The sequence below is a fragment of the Martes martes genome, assembly GCF_963455335.1.
Source record: "Martes martes genome assembly, chromosome: 16".
NCBI classification, from domain to species: domain Eukaryota; kingdom Metazoa; phylum Chordata; class Mammalia; order Carnivora; family Mustelidae; genus Martes; species Martes martes.
Genome location: NC_137904.1, coordinates 32,780,227 through 32,803,865, shown reverse-complemented (window position 1 = coordinate 32,803,865; position 23,639 = coordinate 32,780,227). Strand labels below are relative to the sequence as shown.

Genomic DNA, 23,639 nt, shown 5'->3' with positions numbered 1-23,639 from the left:
GTGGAAACCCAGTGTATGCGGCAAGAAAGGGGATTCTGCATGAGGGAGGCATGCCGACTCCCCTGTCCACTGCTGCTGAAGTCTAAAGGACTTCCAGAAAGAAGCATCAGAGGAACCAGACAGCATTTTGAATTTATGAGGCTGTCTCTGAAGATGACGATGCCAGTGAGGGACTTACGGGCAGTCACTTTCTGAGAGCACTGTCATGCTACTTCTTCTGTCACTGCAGTTACTCGAACGTAGTGGGTTCTCAAACACAGCTTTGAATTCCAGCCTTGTGAATACACATCTTTGGGCAGGGGGTATTGAGATGGGAGTGCCATTCTTGCTCCCAGAATTTAAGGAGTACTAGTCTGGCGGTGACCAAAGTTTAGTGTGGAGAAATGTTACGCACATCGCCCTAACAAATCCTGGAAAAAGGCCAGGGCCCCGGTTGTTCTCACTTCAGTCCCATTAGTCTGTCTGTCTGCCCATTTGTCCAACCAAATATCCCTTCATTTCTTCATTCTACCAACACTGAAGGCCTCCCTGGTACCAGGCCCTGTGTGATCCGTGGGGGAGTCAACAATAAATAAGATGGGCTCTTTGCCTTAAAGAAGCTCAGAAGACAAGTTACAAATACACTGTAGGGTGATGTTATGACACGGGTTCATGCAAAGGCCTGCAGCACGGCCGGGCTTCAGGGCTCCCTCGGATTCTGAACAGGTGGTGCTCACCCGCTGGGCCCACAGGAAGGGGAGGACACATTCCTGGCAGAGGAGGCACAGCCTATGCCCAGCATGGAGGCATCAGCAGGGGTCTGGGAGGGACTTCCAGCAATCAGGTCTGGTGGGGAGGGAAAGGCAGGAGACTAGGCTGGAAAGGTCAGCAAGCTCCAGACCAAGGAGCAGAGACTACAGATTTGCACTGGAGAAGGTTCCTCGGTAATGACAGAGAACTGTCTGGGGTGGTCAGGAGGCAGAAGGCAGCTGTTCCAACAGAACAAAGAGGTGGGAGATCCCCCTTCAGAAGACAGATTGAAGTCATGGGAGTCCACCTTGGCTTGCTCTCCAGCTGCGACCCACGGTCAGCCTTCTTCAGATAACTCCAGCATGCCTCTCATGGACCAGGGGGTCAACTGAGGAGGTAGGTCACCTCAGAGAAGAGTTATCTTTAGAGAAAGGTGTGCAAATATTTAACCACCACTCTGCCCTCAGACCTCTGCAGAGGGAACCAGTGTACACAAAGCGGTGCTGTATTGTAGGATGCCTCCGATGAGATTCAGGAGGAAAACTTAGTGTCGGAGTTACCAGACTTGTCTGGTCCTGAAAAGGCTATGGGAGAGGGGAGGGGAGGAAATTAGCCATTAGTCAATGCCTCTTGCATACCAGGCCCTCTAGATGCTATCTCACTATGAGGTACCTATGATCATTCCCATCTAAAGAAAAGAATGAAGCTTGAGGCACAGGGAAGCGAAGGTCATACAAGATTAGAACCCAGATCTATCTGACTCCAGCCTCTGGAGTCATGTAACTCCAAATGAACACAGAGTCAACCCTCCATTGTCCACGCTAATGATGATGATGATCATTCTAGAAACTACTGTCTCCATTTTAAAGATGAAGAAACTGAGGCATTAAGTGGTTAAGTGACCAGCAAGGAAGAAGTCAAACTTTTACTGTTTGCATATGACTCCACCAAAAAACTGCTAGAACTGATACATGAATTCAAAAAAGACGCAGGATATAAAATCAGTGTACAGAAATATGTTGCATTTCTATACACCAATAATGAAGCAGCAGAAAGAAAAATGAAGAAATCAATCCCATTTGGGGCATCTGGGTAGCTCAGTTGGTTGGGCATCTGCCTTCGGCTCAAGTCATGATCCCGGGGTCCTGGGATTGAGCCCCATGTTGGGCTCCCTGCTCCCCCTCTGCCCCTGCTTGTGTTCTCTCTCTCTCTCAAATAAATAAAATCTTTAAAAAGAAAAAAAGAAATCAGTCCCATTTACAATTGCACCAAAAACAAAAGATACCTAAGAATAAACCTAACCAAAGATGTGAAAGACCTGTATTCTGAAAACTATAATGCTAATGAAAGAATTGAAGATGACACAAAGAAACAAAGACATTCGCTCATGGACTAAAAGAACAAATACTGTTAAAATGTCTATACTACCTAAAGCAATCTACAGATTCACTTACTCTTTTTTAAATACTTTTTTAAAAAAAATTTATTCATTTGACAGAGAGAGAGAGAGATCACAAGTAGGCAGAGCAGCAGGCAGAGAGAGAGGGGGAAGCAGGCTCCCCGCTCAGCAGAAAGCCTGATGCGGGGCTCGATCCCACGACCCTGAGATCATGACCTGAGCTGAAGGCAGAGGCTTTAACCTGCTGAGCCACTCAGGCGCCCCTAAAGAATTTTTTTAAAGATTTTATGTATTTATTCGACAGAGAGAGACACAGCGAGAGAGGGAACACAAGCTAGGGGTGTTAGAGGGAGAAGCAGGCTTCCTGCCGAGCAGGGAGCCTGATTCGGGGCTCGATCCCAGGACCCTGGGATCATGATCTGAACTGAAGGCAGATGCTTAATGATTGAGTCACCCAGGAACCCCTTTATAAAAGATTTTATTTATTTATTTGAGATAGAGATAGAGTGAGACAGAGCACAAGCAGGGGAAGGGGCAGAGGGAGAGGGAGAAGCAGGCTCCCTGCTTGGATATGGGGCTGGATCCCAGGACACTGGGATCATGATGAGCCAAAGGCAGACACTTAACTGACTGAGCCACCCAGATGCCCCAGCAATCTACAGATTTAACGCAATCCATATCAAAATACCACCAGCACTTTTCACAGAGCTAGAACAAACAATCCTAAAATTTGTGTGGAACCACAGAAGACCCTAAATATCCAAAGCAATCTTGAAAAAGAAAAACAAAGTTGGAGGTACCACAATTCTGGACTTCAAGTTATATTACAAAGCTGTAGTCATCAAAATAGTATGGTACTGGCACAAAAATAGACACAGAGATCAATGGATCAGAATACAAAACCCAGAAAAGAACCCACAACTATATGGTCAGTTGATCTTTGACAAAGCAGGAAGGAATATCCAATGGGAAAAAGAATGTCAACAAATGGTGTTAGGAAAACTGAACAGCAACATGCAAAAAAATGAAACTGGACCACTTTCTTACACCATACACAAAAAAAAATTCAAAATGCATTACAGACCTAATTGTGAGACTTGAAATTATAAAAATCCTAGGAAAGAGCACAGACAGTAACTTCTTTGACATCAGCCATAGCAACTTCTTTCTAGATCTGTCTCCTGAGGCAAGGGAAACAAAATAAAAAATAAACTGTTGGGACTACATCAAAATAAAAATCTTCTGCATAGTGACGGAAACAATCAACAAAACTAAAAGGCAACCTATAGAATGGGAGAAGATATTTCCAAATGACCTACTTGATAAAGTGTTAGTATCCAAAATATATAAAGAATTTACATGAGAAAGAGAGAGAAACAAACCATAAAAGACTCTTTTAGACAGAGAACAAACTGAGGGTTGGTGGAGGGAGATGGGTGAGGAGTGGGCTAAATGGGTGATGGGCATTAAGGAGGGCACTTGTAATAATGAGCACTGGGTGTTGTTTGTAAGTGATGAATCACTGAATTCTACTCCTGAAACCAATATTGCTCTGTGTGTTGAATAACTAGAATTTAAATAAATATTTGAAGAAAAAAAATTTATACAACTCAACACCCCCCCAAAATGAATAATCCAATTAAAAAATAGAAGACATAAACAGACATTTCTCCAAAGAAGATATGCAGATGGGCAACAGACATATGAAAAGGTGCTCCTCATCAGTCATCATCGGGGAAATGCAAATCAAAACTACAATGAGATATGTCACCTTATACCTGTGAGAATGGCTAAAATCAACAACACAAGAAATAGCAGGTGTTGGCAAGGATGTGAGGAAAGGGGAACTCTCTTACACTGCTGGTGGGAATGCAAGCTGGTGCAGCCACTCTGGAAAACAGTATGGAGGTTCCTCAGAAAGTTAAAAATAGAACTACCCTACAATCAGCAATCGCACTACTAGGTATTTACCCAAAGAATACAAAAATACTAGTTCAAAGGGATACACTCACCCTGATGTTTACAGCAGCATGATCTACAATAGCTAAATTATAGAAACAGCCCAAGTATCCATTGACTGATGAATGGATAAGAAGATGTGGTATAGGAATACAAGGGACTATTACTCATAAAAAAGGATGAAATCTCGCCATTTGCAATGATGTGGATGGAGCTAGAGAGCATTACGCTAAGCAAAACAACTCAGAGAAAGACAAATACTATATGATTTCACTCATATGTGGAATTTAAAAACAAAACAAATGAGCAAAGGGGTAAAAAGAGAGAGAAAGACAAACCAAGGAAACAGGCTCTTAACTATAGAGAAGTGATGGTACTGGGGGCAGGTGGGGGGGTGAACTGAATAGGTGATGGGGATAAAGGAGGGCACTTGTCAAGTGATGAGCACCAGGTGTTGTAAGAAGTGTTGAATCTCTAAATTCTACACCTGAGATTAATATCACACTTTATGTTAACTAACCAGAATTTTTAAAAAACTAAAAAAAAAAAAAAAAGGTTAAGTAACATGTCCAGAATTACATAGCTGAGATCAGAAGAAATGAAAGAAGTAGGATAATGTAAAAAATAATCATAATAAATTAAGAATAATCTCCATTTTACTTTGAAAACATGATGCCTTCCCCCAACTCATGGCCATCCTAATTTTACACTCCTTAACAAGTCCCTGAAACATTGGTGGTGACTTCCAGGATTCTGTCCTCCGCCTTCCTCTCTTTTCACTTTCCAAGCACCCCCTGGGTGAGTCCAGCCAGTGCATGGCTTTCAGAGATCATTGATTACATATGTGCAGCCCAGACCTCTCTTGACTTCCAGACCAAATGTCCGACATGTAGGGCCTGGATGTTTCTGCCTGAAGAAGCTTAAGTGAGACATCTCAATCTCAGCATGTTCAAAATTGAACTAATCATTTTATCCCTCAAAACTGCTCCTCCTGTGTTCTCTATTTTAGGGATTGAAATCACCATCCACCTACTACCCAAGCCAGATGCTGTCCTCCTAGCTTCCTCTCTCTCCTTCAGCCCTACCCCCATCAGCAACAGCCACCAATCACCAGATTCTAACAATCCTATCTCCCAAACATGTCTCCTCTTTGTCCTCTTTCCTCCATTCCCACTCTGGCTACTCCAATACAGGCCGCCATCTTTGCTGTTCCCGTTTGCTGAAATAACCTCTTATCTGGGGTCATCCCCACCCCCCCAGCCCAGTTCTCTATACACTAAAGCCAGAGTGATCTAAAATGCTAACCTGTGTCACTCTTCCACTTTAAGCTCTTAAAAGGCTTCTCATAGCTCTTGGAATAAAGTCTGTGTCTATAAACACAGTTTAAAGGCTCTGCCTGCTCTGGGCTTACCATTCCCTTCCCATACTTTGTCCCCCCTTGCAAGCCATGGCGCCCCTTTGGTGCCTGCCACACAGTAGGTACTCGACCGGTATTTTTTCTATTAAATATTAAAGGTAGACAACCAGATAGCTGACAGTTAACTTTAATAAAGGCAACACAATGCACACCAAAATTCTGGTAATGCTGGCTTTGGGAGAAGATTTAGAGAGCAGACGGTGAAGATAAGAGTTTGGTGCTTTTGCTTTGAACATTTCAGTCATAGGATGATATACCAAGATATTAATTTGAGTTTTGCTTTTTTGCTGTTGGGGAAGAACAGAAAAGAATGAAAGCTATTTATGTTTTGTTCTCTGTCTTTTCTCTCCTGCCATTCCAAGAAAAGAGGCCCCACCCCCCCTCTATTTCCCTGCCTCAGGGGCACTTGCCCAAAGGAAGTGTTGCTAAAGACCTATCTTCCTGACTTTTGTGAAGGACTGAACTCCTTGAGGAAAATACTGAGTGTCCTGGAGGCAGAAAGGAGTGTGTAGGGTGGGGGTGGGGGTAGTGGGGGCCATTAGAGTCCCAGGAATCCTAGAGAATGGGGGCCAGAGTCTGGGGATATGCCAAGTTGTAGGAGTCTGCAGGCTGGGCTCCAGGAGCGGTAGATTCCAGAAGGCTGGGCCTGGGCAAATATGACGCACCTCTGCAGATTTCAAGGGAACACTTGTACCTGAACAATGGGCACATTCGTGGTGACCAGCGCAGACAAGTTTCAGAGGGGTCTCTCAGATATTTCTGTTTCAGCTGCTCTGTGAGGGGAAGTTCTCAAGAAAACAGATGTCTTGTACAGTATATTTGTGGCATGAAAACCATACTCATTACACTTTTGTATGGTTTGACTCTTTTGCAGTAAGACTTTTTCAAGTATTCTCAGATTAAAAACAAAACAAAACAAAACAAAAAGTCATTCAACTAGGACACCATTCATTACCTAGCAAAGCAGTTTTAGTCTTCCTTGAGTATAACACGGGCTGTTTTTGCTCCCTCCTTCAGGGGATTTTCAGCTGGGAAGAAGGCCCCTGAGAAGAAAATAGATCCAAATGCACCTGCCTCCTTAGGATGCAAGGTCTCCTAATAAGGAGATGTCACCTGTCCTCTCAGTGACACCCGGAGAGAGCCAAGAGAAAGAGGTTTGTAGCATTCAGAGAGGGTGTGGCTGGGGAGGGCCCCCCAAAACCTGACGGGCTTAAGGATTGGTTATCTGTGTGTTTCTGAAAGGTCAGAAGTTGGGACACCCTGTCCCATATGCTGCCATGAGGGGCAAATGAAGAGGAGCCTGAACTTTCTCTCAGGGTCCAGGCCACTCTGGCTGAGAACTCAGCTTTGCACACATATTTTATACAACTGTGTAAAGACATGAATACTGTCCTTTAGTGGTATGTGTTGTACTTCCTATTCTTGGATCGGTTCTTTTTTTTTTTTTTAAGATTTTGTTTATTTATTTAACAATCAGAGATCACAAGTAGGCAGAGAGTTTGGCAGAGAGAGAAGGAAGCAGGCTCCCCGTGGAGCCGAGAGCCTGATGCAGGGCTTGATCCCAGGACCCTGGGATCATGACCTGAGCTAAAGGCAGAGGCTTTAACCCACTGAGCCACCCAGGCACCCCTTGGATCTGTTCTCTATGTCTCTGTCTTTCTCCTTTAACTTATTTGTTCTGATTTTCCTCCTTTCCAAATAGACCTAAGGCTCCAATTCTGACTCCGTCATTTCCTGTGTGACCTAGGGCAGGTTACTTAGACTTTCTGAGCCCCACATTCTTCACCTACAGAATGGGATGATTATCATGAAGAACAGAGATAATGGATATATGCCTAGCACCGAGCCCAACACTCAGTCAACGCTCATTAAATGGTAGTTGTTTTATTATTGCATTTGCAACAGTAAAGTCCCTCCTCATTGTGGAAGGGACAAAGACCTTTCTGAGTGCTACTCCCTCGGTGATTGTCAACAGTGCCTCTGAATGCCAGTGTTCTACAAGGCACAGTCTGGGACAGCTCATTACCCACGGTCACTTCCCTCCTGTGCTCAGCCCCCCAAACCCCACTGAACAAGCTCTTCCAGTTCTCAGCCTGCCTCCTTCCCGTGAAGCGGCCACGTGATCTCATTACCTCCTCACAAAGGGCATTCCAGGGCTCAACCGAGCCCCAAACTTAATGCTGGTCTTTCTTTATCCGCGGCATCTCCTCATCTTAGGGTGTGTGCTTTTGCAAGCAATTCTTTACTGTCTCTTGTTTCCAGCCACCCTCCTCCCCCCACCTCTGCTGCAATAATCTCTTAGTTCTCTGATTCCACATACGGACCTTCACCCAGGCCTTGGACAGGAACTTTACTGCCTGCTACAATTTTGCCTTTGTAATCAGGAACATTGGCCAGGCATCAAAGGCACCTTTCTCCCCATTTCCTCTTTTCAGATTTTATAATCAATCTCTCCTGTGCAACCTCCATTACCTGCACTTAGAACTACCTGACTCTTATCTCCAGCAGTAGGACACACCAGTATCATAAAGTCAAGCTCTGTAGCTCGGGCGTTGGGAAACACAGTTGGGCCTGAAGTGGCTGCTTCCTGCCCGCAGCACCAGAACAGCCTCGGAGGCCTAGTTTGGTCACTTTGTCCTTTATTAAAGAGGTCAATGTTCACAACCACAGGTTAGATCCTAAGGGTGACTGATTAGGTTTGGATTTGGAAACCTCTAGACCTCATTCTCTTCCTTACCTTAGTTTGTCACTACAATCTTTGGGATGGCTGAGTTTCCTACTGAATTAAGCTGGGAGGCTGGGAAATTGTCAAAAGGGGTTTCCTTTTATTCTGTTAATATTTTTTTAGACAAGGAAAATGTATTCCTGCTTAATTGTGTGATTTTTTTAAGGTACAAAAGAAAATAATATTGGTGGGGCTAGCCAAGCACAGCCTTGGGCTCCCTGATGAGAGTCGACTGGCAGAGAGAGGATGGGTGACGGAGGCCTCCTGTGTTTCTCACTTGATCCAGAGAACCTCCTTGCGGACAGGTGTGCCAGTGAGCAACTGTGCTGACACGAGAACGGAAATGATGTGCCAGCTTCCAACAGGAAGCAAGGGAACAAAGTCTGAGACAGAAAATGAGCTCATCAGAAGTCTAGTGGGGGGCGGGGGGAGCCTGGATGGTTCAGTCGGTTAGGCGTCTGCCTTGGGCTCGGTCATGATCCTAACACTGGGCTCCCACTCGGCGGTTCTGCTTCTTCCTCTCCCTCTGTGATCATGATCACTTTTGCTCTCTTTCAAATAAATAAATAAAATCTTAAAAAAAAAAAAAAAAAGTCCAGCCTGGGGCTTGCATTTTGGAGGTCCTTTGTATTTGCTGAAAGAATTAATAAAATTTCATTTGAATCCAGTTGCCATATAGTTTATAAAGAGTTGTGAATTACTAATAGCTGGGCCTGGCTCATGCCTCTAAGGCCCTTCAAAACTTCCTTTTCACAGATGAGGAATGGGAGACTCAAGTCACAGACTGCCCAAGGCCACACAGCTAGTTAAAGGAGGTGAAGGGCTCCAGAATTCAATGCCAGTACCCTCTCCATCCAGCCATGCCACCTCCAGGGGTGTGCACTGGAAGGGATTCTGCACGGTACAGCAAGCATTAGGTGCATACTGCAATGTATGGGTGGAAGGCTTCAGGACCTCCATCTGTAGAATGTTCAAACTTGCATCATTCTCAGCAACAACACAGAAGTAAGGTCTATTTGCTCCTCTTCCCTCCGGGCCTAGGCTCCTTCTGCCCAGCAGCCCTGCTTCCCTTCTGTCCCCTAGGGCTTATCTCATCTCTTCTCCTAGCCACAACAAAGGTAGCCAGACCCAGACATTGCTCAGAGATGCTTTCCCAGTGAAGAGTCCATGTTTGTTTAGGATGAGAAAGGTGTGTCCTGATATTAGAGGTCACAGAAGCTCAGACCCCAATAATGGTCTTTCAACCAGACTACAATTTCCCTCTCTGTCTCACTCCACATTACAGGCTTCATTCTTCAGTTTTAAAATTCACCTATCCTTCTCTTGGATCCTGGACAAACTCCATGATGTAAGTGGACCTCATGACCCTAAAATGGCCTCCGCAGTGGGGTTTTCCTGACCCCACACCCTGCCTGGCATCTATGGATGGGTAGTTCACAGGGTCAGAAGCAGAGTCATGAGCAGGAAGAAGGGAGGGGAAAGAAGAAAGAGCTAACCGTCTAAGTTGCTTTTGAAATAAACTGATATCGGAGAAGAAGCTTACTTGGCAATCATCAGAGGGAAGGAGGAAAATCTCCACCACCCAAGAGGTAGAGCTTCTGTCCATTCTATTCCCACCCAGAAACACGGTTTGTCCTGACTCAGCCCAGAATGACCTCTGGAAGCTATTCACGAAGTTAGGAGCAAAGGAGAGGTAGCTCCCCAAATGTTTTAATTACATCAATGTTCTTTAGAAGGAAAGCTATGAAACAGGATGCCAAAGTTCTGAGGCCCACGAAGGTCAAGACCTCGGAAGACACCCCAGTCACGCAGTTTGAACTCCTCTCCTCCACCAGGTGAGGCTCTCAGGGATCAAACCTCTAAGAATCCCACACTAGGAGGTCCTGAGGTGTCAGCTGAGTTCTGCCCCTCAGTCAGTGACCACTGTCGCAGGGAGACCCTACCACCTTCACTGCCTCCCATCCTTCGGGAAGCACCGCTCGAGGCCCCTCATTTACCTAAGTCTTGTTAAAAGAGGTCATCTGAGCGAGAGCTGAGGTCTTGGCATGGGTGGCAGTATCGCCAGGGCGACACCTGCCCTCCTATTTCCAGGATAATGGTCTAAGGAGGCTTGGGCCAGGGCCCTCCTAGGGGCGACCTTCGCTCTTACCACACGACGCTAGTTCACCACCCCCCCACAGGGCTCCAGTCCAGCCCAGGATGTTCCCTGAGGACAGCCTTGACACAGTCTGCTTTCCGATTTTGCTGCTGTTACAGCTAAACTCATGCCAGGGATGGTAGGGATTTAGAGACCTGCTGGAACCAGGCAGTGCTGCTGCTGCTGCTTAAGTAATTACTTCTGTCAAGATTTTAATACCAAAAAGGCCAAAGACTACAACCAGACAGCCTCTGTAAAAGAAGACTGCAGAAATGAGACCTGAGGACATCAGATTATTCACGTCAATATGCCACAGGCCTGTCAGGACTCCCAGCAGAGCTACTCAAGCATTGCTGAGGTTGGTGAGTTTAACGCAAGGGTGTGAAACAGCCACGTTAATCTGGTTATTTCACACATGCCATGTCTTTCAGGCCTAGTCTCCTGCTCAGAGGTTGCGGGGATTCTAAGTCACCCCACAAACTCGGTGCCAGCTGTCCACGACCTGCTCACCACGGTGCTCATACGTCCTTTGAGGGATGGATCCTGTATCCAGATGGGCCAGCACAACTAAATCTGTGGTCAGCTTTGAACTTCACGTTGTGAGTGGGGATGGGAGGCTATGGCATTTGCTTGGCTGGTCCCCATCCCCAGGTCCGGGGCTGTAAACACAAGACCGCATGTACACTGGAAAGTGAATGGGGAGAAAAGGAGCATGGGTCTGCACTTTGGTCAAGAAACAATAGAGGTGCTCTAAGGTAGTTGTGCTAGGAAATGACATTAGGAGGAGAAGGACAAAATTATTCACGACACCAGCCAACTCAGATGCCCAGAGTCTCTCCTCAGAAGCCACTGGGGGTTGAGATCAGGCCAAGGAGGCTTCTGTTCCGAAGAGGCAACAGTCCGAAGAGGCTTGTGTTGGATTCGACCCAAAGGCTCCAGCCCAAGTGCTGACAGCCCTTTGACCACAGCTCTGAATCCCTGTCCACGGGGTGGCCCTGGGGAAGAGGCCTGCTTTGGGGGGACTGTTTAATGATTTGCCAGTAAAGAACAAGGCAAACAGACTGCTGGCAGCCGTCTGGAGGCAACAGGAGAATAGATTTTTATTCCCACCCACGGTGGAGCCTTCCAGGCAGGAGATAAAAGAAAAAGTGAAAGATGGTATTGCGAGAGCCTGGAAGGGATGGCATTTAGGGATCAGCACTACGCCGGGTCTCCATGGATAGCGCCTGGATATCTTGGCATTGCTGCCCGTCGGTATTTCCATCCTCTGAATATTTGAGTAATTGCTCATAGCAGCATTTCTTGGGCTCCTAAGCACTAAAGAGTAAGATCTATAAGTGGACCCTTCTGGCAGGGTTCTAGCGTTAAAGAGGATGAAACCAGAAAAACACTGTCTTGGCTCTTAAGTAGCCTTTTACAGAAAAGATGTATGAGCTGGGAAAGTAGTTTGGTTCTCTGCTAAATTCCTTTTACTTTCTTCTCATGGGCCTTTCCCGATCTCTTCGGCTCTACAGGGAAAAAAGGGGCCCCTCCCCTTCCCCTGTGAGCCAGACTCCAAGGTCTAAGTCCTGCAGCTTTCCACCTCTTTCCACCCTCAAACCTCTCAGCCCAGTCCTGTAATCTAAGCAGCCTTCGGTCCTCAGAATTAAACACCTTCCCCCATCAGTCCCCTAAAATGATAGAATCAAAATTCTTAAGTGACACTTACCTCTTACAGTTATATCAGTACAGTGCCTAGGTCTTAGATTTCAATAAATTACTAGTCCTTTCCCTCTCCCCCTAAAGTCAATCCGGAGCTACTTCAGGTCAGAAACTAGGCCTTATTCATCACTGAGCAGAATGCCAGGCACACAGTAGATGGGAAGAAAAAAATGCCTGAATGTAGAATTATGTTTTTTTTTTTTTTTTAAAGATTTTATTTATTTATTTGACAGAGAGAGAGAGAGATTACAAGTAGGCAGAGAGGCCGGCAGAGAGAGAGAGGGGGAAGCAGGCTCCCCGCTGAGCAGAGAGCCCGACGCGGGGCTCGATCCCAGGACCCTGGGATCATGACCCGAACCGAAGGCAGAGGCCTTAACCCACTGAGCCATCCAGGCGCCCCTAGAATTATCTGTTTTAATAAACGGATGTAAGATCAAATAAATTTGGCGGTTTTTTTGTCATTTGATCAAGATATGCTTATTTTCAGATTTCTGCTTTCTCTTTGAAAACCTTCCATATACTCCCTGTAAGTTTAGGTTTTAAAGCTAGCTTACAGTATTTTGACCTCTTAGCAAGGGAGAGTTTGCTTCCTTTTTATATCACACTTAAACCTCCTCCGTCACCCTGAACAAAACTCACTTCTTTCAGGAAAATCTTCCCGCTTAACAGCCCATCCCTAGTTACTCTCTTACTGTCTTCCTTCAGTATCAATGTGCTAAGTTGAACATAATCCCTAATGGGAGAGAAAGCGTCCCCCTGCAAAAAAGGGAGTGGGCTCCTGCTCTCAAGAGACTAGAGCCCAACTGGAAAGCTACGGCCACACGCTTGCACACACACAAGGCACTCAAGGCCATTGTCCAACAACACACAGGGAATGCGAATCCACAGATCACAGCACATCCGCACTGAGACAACACAGAATAAACGGGCAGACTAACTTATTCTTGTGATATTATTTTGGAAGCGTTCGCTTGTCCTCTTGGGCCGTCTTGTCTAATCTCCCAGATATGATGGGAAGCTCCTTCAGAGCAGGAACCAATTAGAGTCTGTTCGAAACAATTTTATTTATCTTTTTTATCCCTACAGCATGGCCTCAAAGAAACTCTTGCCCCCACTGGCTGCAGGCTATAGGGTTGCCTACCAAGATTTTATGAGGACTCAGGCCAGTGATCTGCATGGAAAAGTTCTGGAAAAACTCAAGAGCTGATGTACTCCCAATACTACTCCATATTTTTTCTGAGTGGGTCAGGTTAGCATTAAATGAAATAACGTATTTAAATAACATTTTTCTTACCTTCAGTGGGATGAGAGATGAATTATATTTCTTTTCTCCATCCTTCTGCTCTGAAAAGCTGATGTGTCTGAAGCCCAGCTCTTAAGGGCTTTAGCTGAGGAGCCACTTGGTACCACCGCCTTTCCTGTTTCAGATTCCCCGCAGCCTCTTCAGCCCTCCAGCCCACTCTGGTCCTGAGGATGTATGTTCGAACATTCCAAGCATCCTTTAACTTACTCTTTGTGAACCATGAGTTCTTTGTCACTTCCTAATTGCTCAGACCCCTTTATTTTTCTTGCTAAGCGCAGATGGTAAAAGATATGAGGAGACCATCAAAGTGCTGAGAAATGGAAGAGGAGTCTTCTCAGTTATCAAGCGGGCTCTGCAGGACAGAAGTTCCTGCTTGCGTCTGTCAAGACATTCGGAGAGGGGCCATCGCCAGACTTAGTGGGTAAGGGAAGTCCTGGGAGAGTTAGGAAGGAGCAGAGCCAAATTTCTGGGTTGAGAGTTCACAGGGCAATGAGGATCAACAGCCGCACTTCGGAGATCTACACTGTTATCAAGGTACAAAGCAACACTACCCTTTGTCCTTTTTATTTTTACCCTGCTAATGGAACCCTTCGCCCTGAATTAAGACAATTATTTGGCTTTGATGTTGCATTTTATATTGGTAAAGTACTTTATAATCCCTCATTAGCTATTTTATTCTCCCTTTATTAGTACCACCCATTTTACAAATGAGGGCCAAGAGACAACACAATGCATGTTGGGCTTCCAACCAGGAATCCCGAATTCCGGACATGGACTGCATGTATTAAATATAATGAAAGGCGATGTGGCAGACCATAGAAAGAGCCACAGAGGAAAGGAATAAAAGTGCCAAAATTCTGAGCGCCTTCTTGGGAACTAAACTTCCAATGATTTAGAGCAAGACCTGAAACGTCCAGTTTATTTTGGCAGGAGCAAAACTGAGAGCTCTCACTAGCTTAAATTTTAAAATGTGATCACCAAACATGTCTTTAATAAGAAAACGGTTCTCCTGGTTCACTAAGTTCCTCCATAACAGACTTGAAAGCACAAGGGACAAAGGATGTATGGGACCAGTTGTTTTCTAAGAATGCGGATTGATGCTAAAGCAAGACCAATATGCCTAACTTACTTCTGACATGTCAAACATCCCTTCTTGACACTCTCCCTACTTGCTGTTCTTGATGTAATGCTGCTCTATTCTTCCACTTCTCCGTGCCTCATCTGATGCCTCTGCCTTCCTCTTCTTTTCCTCTTCCTCTCATTTAAATATAAGGAGGTGCAGGGACACCTGGGTGGCTCAGTCAGTTAAGGGGCTGCCTTCAGCTCAGGTCATGGTCTCAGGGTACTGGGAACGAGCCCCGCATCAGACTCCCTGCTCAGCTGGGAGGGTGCTTCTCCCTCTTCCTCTGCTGCTCCCTCTGCTCTTGCTCTCTCTCTCTCCCAAGTAAATAAATAAAATCTTAAAAGTAAATAAATAAATAAAAGGAGGTGTTCTCTGATTTTATTACCTTTCTTCTGGGGTTCTTATTCACTCTAGTATCTTCACAAATTCCAAAAATTTCTCCTAAGTCAAATTATCCTGCACTACAAAATGCCTGATACACATTGTTTCTTTGAGGTCTTTCTGGTCCCTCAAACTCAAAAATACCAAACATACGTACATCATCGTCTGCCTGCACTCCACCCTAAGCCAATAACTTCTCTTAATTTGTCTGTTTTTGTCAAGAGCACTGTCATTAGAGACCCAGGCTGAGCACCTCAGAGCCATTAGGATCCCCCCTTCCTGCATCCAATCACTCAAACTCCTCTTTGTTTTGTTTTTTTTTTTTTTTTAAGATTTTATTTATTTATTTGACAGGCAGAGATCACAAGTAGGCAGAGAAGCAGGCAGAGAGAGAGGGGGAAGCAGGCTCCCCGCCGAGCAGAGAGCCGGATGCGGGACTCGATCCCAGGACCCTGGGATCATGACCTGAGCTGAAGGCAGAGGCCCTAACCCACTGAGCCACCCAGGCGCCCCTCAAACTCCTCTTTGGAAACCTACTTCCTCTAGCTCCCTGGAGCCTGAAGCACTACAATAGGCTTTTAACTAGTCTCCAGTCTCACCATTCTAGAGCGCTCTGTATTTCTCTGCAAGAGCACTCTTCTTAAATATAGCACCAGTCATGTCGTTGTCCTGCCCAAATACCACCAACGACTCTCCACTGCCTCCTGAATTAAATTCAAACTCCTTAGCCTATCAGATCAAGGCTGCGGCTCTCTGCACTGGCTTTGGAATCAGACAACCTGGTTTTACATTTCACATTTCACAGCTCTGTCACTTGAAAGATGTGTGTGACTTAGAGTGGGTATCCTAACCTCTTCAGTCTTGGTGTCTTTCTGGGTGAAAAAAATGCAGATACCACTATCCATGCAAGAATATCACTGTAGAGATTAAATAACATATTTAAAGTACCACCATTTCCTGCACATAGTAGTAGGCACTCAGAAAGTATTAATTCCTTCCTCTTCCCCTCTGCTTCTTCAGCTTTATTCCCACTTCTCTCCTAAATGTACTATACTGCTTGTCCAAACCAAACTGTCTTACTCTTCTCTCGTGTCCTCTTGGAATACCTTTATTTCTGCCCTGTCACTTTTTAAAATGCTACTTATCACTCAAAGGCACATTTTTATGCTACCTCTTTCATGAAAAACCTCTTCTTCTTCTGAAATGTCCCAATCAAGTTGCTTGTATTTATGGTGTGGCACTTTTCACCTTCTGCTTTATATTCTTATCTACTAAATTGAGGGCAGGGTTTTCTTTGTATCCCGCAGAGCACAATGCCTTAATATAACAAGCAGCCAATAAATGAATGCTGCATTAATATTGAAAGCTTGTGCTTTTGGTCTCCCAAGAGTCTATTTGTTTGTGATTCATACTTCACACTGAGAACTCCTTAGAAACAGTCTCTGGCGGGATATCAGAATTTCAAACAACTTTAACAGAGAAGCTGAGTCAATCTAGAATTAAGTTCAGTCCTAGTTCAGCCAATAGGAATTGTCTGGACCCTGTTCCTGGTTGAGATATCATAATTTGGCAATGCGTGAGCAATGGAGCACATCTGAATAAATTCAGATGAGAATGTATCTGTTTTAGGAGTAAGCAAGCAAAAATGCATGACACCTATAAAACAATCAACCACTTTGCAGTTGACAATGACAATGGCTTCACTGGTATAGAAAGAAGTCCCCCAAAGCCATCAGGTCGCATAGGTTCTGACTGTGGCTCAGCTACAAGGTAACTATACCTTACTCTGGCTTTCATCCAATCAATTTCCTCTTGGCCCAGTTAGCAAATGGGTAATTATATGACATCAGCCACCATGGGGTGGCCGGGCCATAAGGTGGCTTCATGGTGCCCTATAATGTGGCACCAAGTTTCTGAATCACTGACCACAGATGCATCGACTTTTCCCCCACCACACCCCCCACTCCATAAAATTTACCTTATCTGATACTGCTGTTGACACAATGACTACATTTAGGTTCTGACCACACTTTCCTTTGCTTCTTCAAAGTGTTTGTTCGGGTGGGTACCTCCCTGTAGCGTATAAAAGAGAACTCACAGTGTGGGAGTCATCACCCAGTCATCGGGCCATGCTTTCGCCTTTAGGCAGGCTCACTTCAGAAAGTAGCAACACATCTAACTGCTCAGTTCACACCTACCTGAAATACTTCAGAGGCTGAACTCCCTTCTGAGCCAAATACCTAACTAGCAGAATTGCTCTCTGTCACTAAGCTTGATTCTTAGCCTGGACACTATCAGGCTGATTTCTAGAGCCATCTTTCTCCCTAAAATAGCAGCTGCTACAATTTCTTCCCAAACCCTTTGTTACAGGAAAGATCAATAGCTCCCAAATGCTCTTTGTCAAGATACAGTCACATGATAAGGCTATTGAGTAGGGTTCGGGATGGGTACACATGGAGATTTGCCCCATGGGCACATCAGAATGGGCCTGAAATGTGGCCTCTTTCTTGACAAGTGTTTGATGAACATCTATTTTCTTTCCAAAATTATGTTAAATCCACCCCAGGAGTTATAGTCTTATTAGGGAAGTAACCTATGAACACAATTCAATGATGGCATAAAATGGTACACTATCAAGTGTTACATTGTGTGGCACAGCCATCAGGTCCTGTGGGCTTAGTGGACATGATGAATCTTAAGCCAGTCCCTAAGGAAGGCTGAACTGAATAAGATTTGGATAAGAGAAGAATGACCACATATGTAAAATAAGGGCATACTGATTGGCAGGCTCTGTCAAATGGGTCTGGGGAACTTCCATGGGATCAAGTCATAGGAAAAGTGGGCTTCTCAATCGGTTTCTCTCAAGTCTTCAAAGTACAAGAAGATTTCTGTGACTGAAAAATAGAGGGGCCAAGATAGCTTAGATAGCTGAGTTATGGTCAAATTGTGAAAGCGCTGAATGCCGAGATAAGAGCTAGACCTTGCTGGCATATGAGAAAAAGGAATCACTCTAAATTCTGAAGCAATGGGATCTCATGATCAAAACAGTATTTGAAACACAACTGAGTATCAGAGTAAAAACTATAGTAGAATGAAAAGAAACTGGGGGTAGGAAAGCCAGTTAGAGAGCTGTTCCAGATTTCAGCATGGCACAATGAGAGCTTGAACTCTGGTGGTAACAGTTAAAAGGTGAAAGGATGAATCACAGAAATTATGCAGGAAGTGTTGAAAGTACTTGCTGACAGACTGAAGTATAAGAATAAAGGAGCCAGGGGCGCCTGGGGGGCTCAGTGGGTTGAGTCTCTGCCTTTGGCTCGGGTCATGATCTCAGGATCCTGGGATCGAGCCCCGCATCAAGCTCTCTGCTCAGCAGGAAGCCTGCTTCCCCCTCTCTCTGCCTGTTTCTCTGCCTACCTGTGATCTCTCTCTCTCTGTCAAATAAATAAATAAAATCTTAAAAAAAAAAAAAACACACACACACACACAATAAAGGAGCTAAAGGATCTACACCTGGAGAATTGGCGGGGGTGGGGGGTACTGGGAGGGTGGGAATTGCATCAACCCAAAGAAGAATATTGGAAGAAGAAGTTAATTTTGCACAGGGAAAATTAATTGACTCTTGGAAATACTGAATTAGAGATGAACATTTAAATCCTATAGGCAATTTGAAATAAGCATCAAAGTTTGAGTGAAAGGACAGGACTGGAGATATAAATCTGCCAAATCCTGTTTATGTCTTCAGCTACAGCACTATTATGCTAACATTTTAAATATTAAGTTAGAAAAAGCTACAATGTCTACATCAGTGAATCCAATTAAAAGCAGAGCTTCTGCTTATTGGTTCGCTTGAACTAGTCCCACCTCAATAAATCCAGAAGGGATGATGCTATGTAGCCTGTCTTGCGAGAGTGAAATTCCCCTCACTTAGCTTCTAAAATCATCTCATGTACAACCCAAAAGGTTCTGTGGCTCAGGGAAGTGGAGAGAAGAAAAATGAGAACTCCTAAAGGCAAGGAAACCTTGGAATTTTCTCTCTGAGGAAGATACAGAAGTTAACCAAAAGTGTTGGTTTCATTCTTACGTCCTATTGCTAGTTCTGTACGTCAGCTAGTAGTTTTTCTAAAAGGGAGCTCCCACAAGCTACCTGCTGCTTGAAAGAGTCAGTAAGCTGCCAGGGACCTGTAAGGAAATTGTTTCGCCTCCAGGCCACTGCTCTGCAAGCAGGACAAATTCTCTCATCACCAAGTGTTCGCTTTCAGGTCCTAAAGCCACAGTGACTTCAGTGCAGGTGGGATGCTGTGGCTATTTGTTAAAAGTCTTCGTTGTTATAAAGGAGGTGGTAATCTAGAGCAGTGGGTCTCCAAATTTGGTCTCCAAGACCCAGCAGCATCAGTATCACCTGGGAATTGGTTAGACATACAGATTTTCCAGCCTCCCTTCAGGCATATGGAATCAGAAACCCTCGGGGTAGGGCCCAGCAATCTGTGTTTTAACAAGCTTGCTGAAACTGACTCTGATATACCTTAAAATCTGGGAGGACTGATCTAGAGGGACCAAAATGATTGTAGGCAGTTGCCTTACTACAAGCATAAGGAAAACGGTGGGGATGAGAAGCCAAAATTCAAGAACAATCATTTCCCAAAAACAGACTATATTTGAGTAGAAGAGCAGGGCCTTCCTCCACTGCTTCCTCCTGTTAAACCTTATTGTAAATGACCTCAGAATTAGCCAGGGCACTGAATTGGGTGGATCAGATAGCAGCCACAAAGCTTCCTTGTGTATGTACCTTACACATTTTGTATTTCTACAATTCTACTGTATAAATGTGACTTAACACGTCCTCTCAAATAACCACTCTCCTGTTTACCATGAACAAATAATGCTGAGCAAATGGTAGAGAGGCTTAGATTTGTTTTCTCTAGTGCCTGTTTTCTTCTAAAGGACTTGAGTTCTTTTTTAAAGACTGAGCTGTTTTTTTCTATGAATTAGGGGCAAGTGTAGTTATCCTGGACCCCAGAAGGGGCTCATCCTCCGCAGATGGGTAAATCAGAAGCAGAACACAGGGTGGAGTACAAGGTTGCACGTCCTCAAGCCATACCTCCTCTTCTATTTTACTCATGCTCCCCTAAAGCTACATTCAGAATCAGCAAAGGAAACTTGGATAGCAAGTCAGAAGCAAACCCTAAAATATGTAAAGGGGATGAAAGGGTGATCCAGAAAGCCAGAAAAATGGAAATGAAATGAAGAAAATAGAGAGGCCTGGGATCAGAGCTTTCTAACTAATTAAGTCATGAGGGCCCCAGTCTAGCTGACGATATAATGCAGCTCCCGCCACCAACCTAGCTTTTAGCGGGAAGAATGTCTTCTGGCTGAATCCTTTTTCTTCAGCTGAAGTACATGAGGCGAGTGTTAAGATACTGTTTTGTAGAGAAAAAGAATCTAGCTGCTTCACACTTGGGATTCTGGAATGAGGGGCAAAATCTGGCTTTGGTGCTCACCTTGAATACAATGAGTGCAGGATTTTATTCCTCTCGTTCATTTAAAACCTATGGCCTAATCTAAACTTTGCTCTGTGCTACGTACCATAAAGTGCTTCAGCAATGACAGCCTTAAAACTAATCTGAACTTTAGAAATATTCATCAGGAAAGGGTCTTCCGCAATCAAGATGCTTAGAGTAAGCTGTGTTTGGTGACAGAACGCCCCATGGGCAGGCAGGTCTTGAAACTACCTCTGCAAAATTCTATTCATCAGAAAAATTCTAAAAGAGGGCTAATGATTCCATTTACTCTATGTCTGGAACAGTCAATATTGCTAGCAAAATTAGCAATGATAAAGACAAAAGAAAATTGGTTAGAAATATGAAAGAAAAGAAACTAATAAAAAGAAAAGGACGGAATGTAAGATTTCTCACAGACTTGGAAAGGAGTTTCCCTGATCACCCTTGTCCACGTTGCTTTTCTTTCTCCTTACTGCGAACTCCCACAGAAACTCATCATATGCCTTAGTTGGCACTTGTTATAAACTCTCATGGTGGTAGTTATCTCTAGAATATATCTAGTATTATCTTAAGGTCTCAATTAGTAAGCACCTTGAGGGCAGGATGTCTGTTATCAGGGCCCAGCACTGTGCCTTGTACTTAGGGTCCAGTAATACTGAGTAACTGTAAAGCTAATGGGGGACATAGGGTATACTGAGGACCAAACTTGGATTCAGTCTGGAGCAAAGGAACAAGATAAAAATGTCAATGGTGAGGTTGTAAAGGTTTCAGAACACGGATGTGGGTAGGAAAATTGAGCTGAAAAATGAAATTTCCAATCTCTGAAGATAATTTCTTCCCCACTATTTATTCCTGGTCAAGGTTTTCTTTCCTTTTCTATCTTTTTTCTTTTTTCCTTCCAGCATCAGCCAGGTGCAGAACAAAAGGAAATGAATGATTTGATGTCATCATTGCTCCAATGCTGAGAGTTTGGAAGTCAGTCAGTCGGAGCAGGCTCCATTGTATGGCCCTGCGCTACTCGGGCCTTGGTGGCTGTACACATAGCCCCGTGCTTCCCATCGCCACAGTGGGGGCCAATGCTGGACGCCTGGCTTCTAGGCAAGAGAGATGAAAGGCTTCTTCTAATGTAATAACTGACGGCCTCTCAGTGCCGTTTGAACTGTTTACAGACTGAGTTAACGATTACAGGCTATGTGTATCTTGGCCAGGTGCCCGAAATTCTTACCCACCCGTCAGATATTATCAAAGAGCCCTTCCATGCCTGGCTGGAGTCCTTCCAAAGCACCTCACAGAGATGCCGACACAAAAGGAGGAGTGTTCAGAATGTGCTCTCTCTCCTGAGGCCAGGGCAAGAAAGTTAGAGTATCAGGCATGAATTAGGTGCTGAGGGGGGCAGAGTTTCCAGGACTGCTCAGGACTGGGGAAAGGGTCAAGGTCAGCACTGAGGCCAGAAGAACCAGATTCCTCCCGGAGCAGTTTGGGAGGGGTAGGTAAGTCTTCGCTACTGACTGAAAGCTAGTGATGATGAGAGGAGGGAAACAAGACCCTTGAAGTGAAGCAGAAATCTGTGCTGCCATGGGAAACAGATGCCCCGAAGACATCAGATCCGCGAGGCTGGGTTTATTATGGGGCAGCATGCAGACGGTGGACGGAAGGAGATTGTGCTTTCTGAGAGCAATACACAAGTCGAAAAAGAACATCATCTCGAGACTAAGAAAGAATTAGAGACTTCAAAAATGATAGTAAATAAAGTTAGAGGAAGCTGAGAAGACACCTCTTGATGGAGGTGAGTCTCAAGAGATCAAACTCCATCCCTGTGAGCCTTATCACAATGGTTTTCACACAAATACAGTTAATCATGACATATCATGGAGAACTGGCTAGCTTATGACTGCACAAGAGACTTCACACCAAGAATGCCAGAAAGTCTTTCTGGGGGCAGCAAATATTAAAGAGCACTCAAGCCAGAGGACACCAAGTCCAGTTATTACTTAACTCTGTGCTAACTTGTGGATGCCAAAGGAAGATGGTAGGGAGTTTCTCCTATTTCTTTATTAAGTACCTATTGGCCCCTGAATACATCTGGAAGTGGAGTAAATGGCAGCCCCGGCAACTAAGCCTTATAAATCTAAAGTCAATATATAAGATAGTTGCACATTCACTCCAGAGTTCTTATCATTACTACAAATCTCTCCAAGAGGAATACCTGCCTTCAAAGGCTAAGGAAGGGTTATATGGCTTTTTTATTTCCATACGTGGCCTGATGAGGGAATAGACATTATATAACTTATCACAAAATGCTCTCACAAGAAAATTTGGGGACAATGCATGCAATTCATCTTCTTCTCTCCATATAAGAATATAATCATCATTATTACATTGTGTCTCCTTGAATTTTCTTTGCAGCCTCAACTGGATATGGTTGTTTTATTCTCCAGTCCTAACTTGCTGAGCCACGGTGCTATTACGGAGCAGCTGGTGGCCTACCCCATGCAATGGGGGATGGGACATCATGTTAGAAGATAATTCTTCAGACTATCTATCTTGAGGTGGGGGTGAACTTGTTACCATTTTGATTGCAGTATAGATTAGGAAACTGACCTGATTTTTGATACTTGTTATAATGTTTATATTTTCTACAACAGACCACAACCCATGTGCATTTACTTGCACAAGGCCTGACTAGAAACACAATTAGATATTGTTGAGTTGACTACTATCTCTATGGGGATACTCTTCTCTCCTGGGATAAGATTAGATAGAGATCAGTTTGATTTTTAGAATAAAAAAAAAAATACAAATAAAAATCTTGTTTGCACTGAAATTGTAGAAAGACTATGACTCAGTGGTAAGCTTGAGAGGTAAAATTACAAAAGTAAATCTTATTGGTTGATGTTGAATTTTATGAAGAAATTCCAGATAATCCCATAGAATTTGGCCCCATAATCTTCTAGAAAATAGTTTCAAAGAAGGAAGATGCATCTAGCCTCTCTGTATAGATAGTTAGCAATGACTTAATATCAGATGGAATGAAAAGAAGTAAAGCATTGGATATTGTACAAATGAAAATAATTTAGAAAATCATTTGGGAAACAGAAGTCAAGTATACAAGAACAGTTTTTAATTTTTTTTAAAGATTTTTATTTTTATTTATTTATCTAGGGAGAGTGAGCAGCTCAAGTGGGGGGAGGGGCAGAGGGAGAGAGGGAGAGAGAGAATCCTCAAGCAGACACCCCACTGAGCAGGGAGCCCAACGCGGGGCTTAAT

The 23,639-nt window shown here is 44.3% G+C and overlaps 1 protein-coding gene across 4 annotated transcripts in view; it reads right to left on the bottom strand.

The window, feature by feature from the left end:
- RNF43 (ring finger protein 43) overlaps positions 1-23,639 on the bottom strand; it is a 64,788-nt gene that overhangs the window by 17,034 nt on the left and 24,115 nt on the right. The window contains exon 1 of one of the 4 annotated variants that reach the window (XM_080825924.1): positions 13,362-13,473. The exons of the other annotated variants lie outside the window; for them this stretch is intronic. The gene's annotated coding sequence lies outside the window, so the exon portion shown is untranslated. Of the gene's footprint in view, positions 1-13,361; positions 13,474-23,639 lie in introns of those variants that run through there. 4 annotated transcript variants of the gene reach the window in all.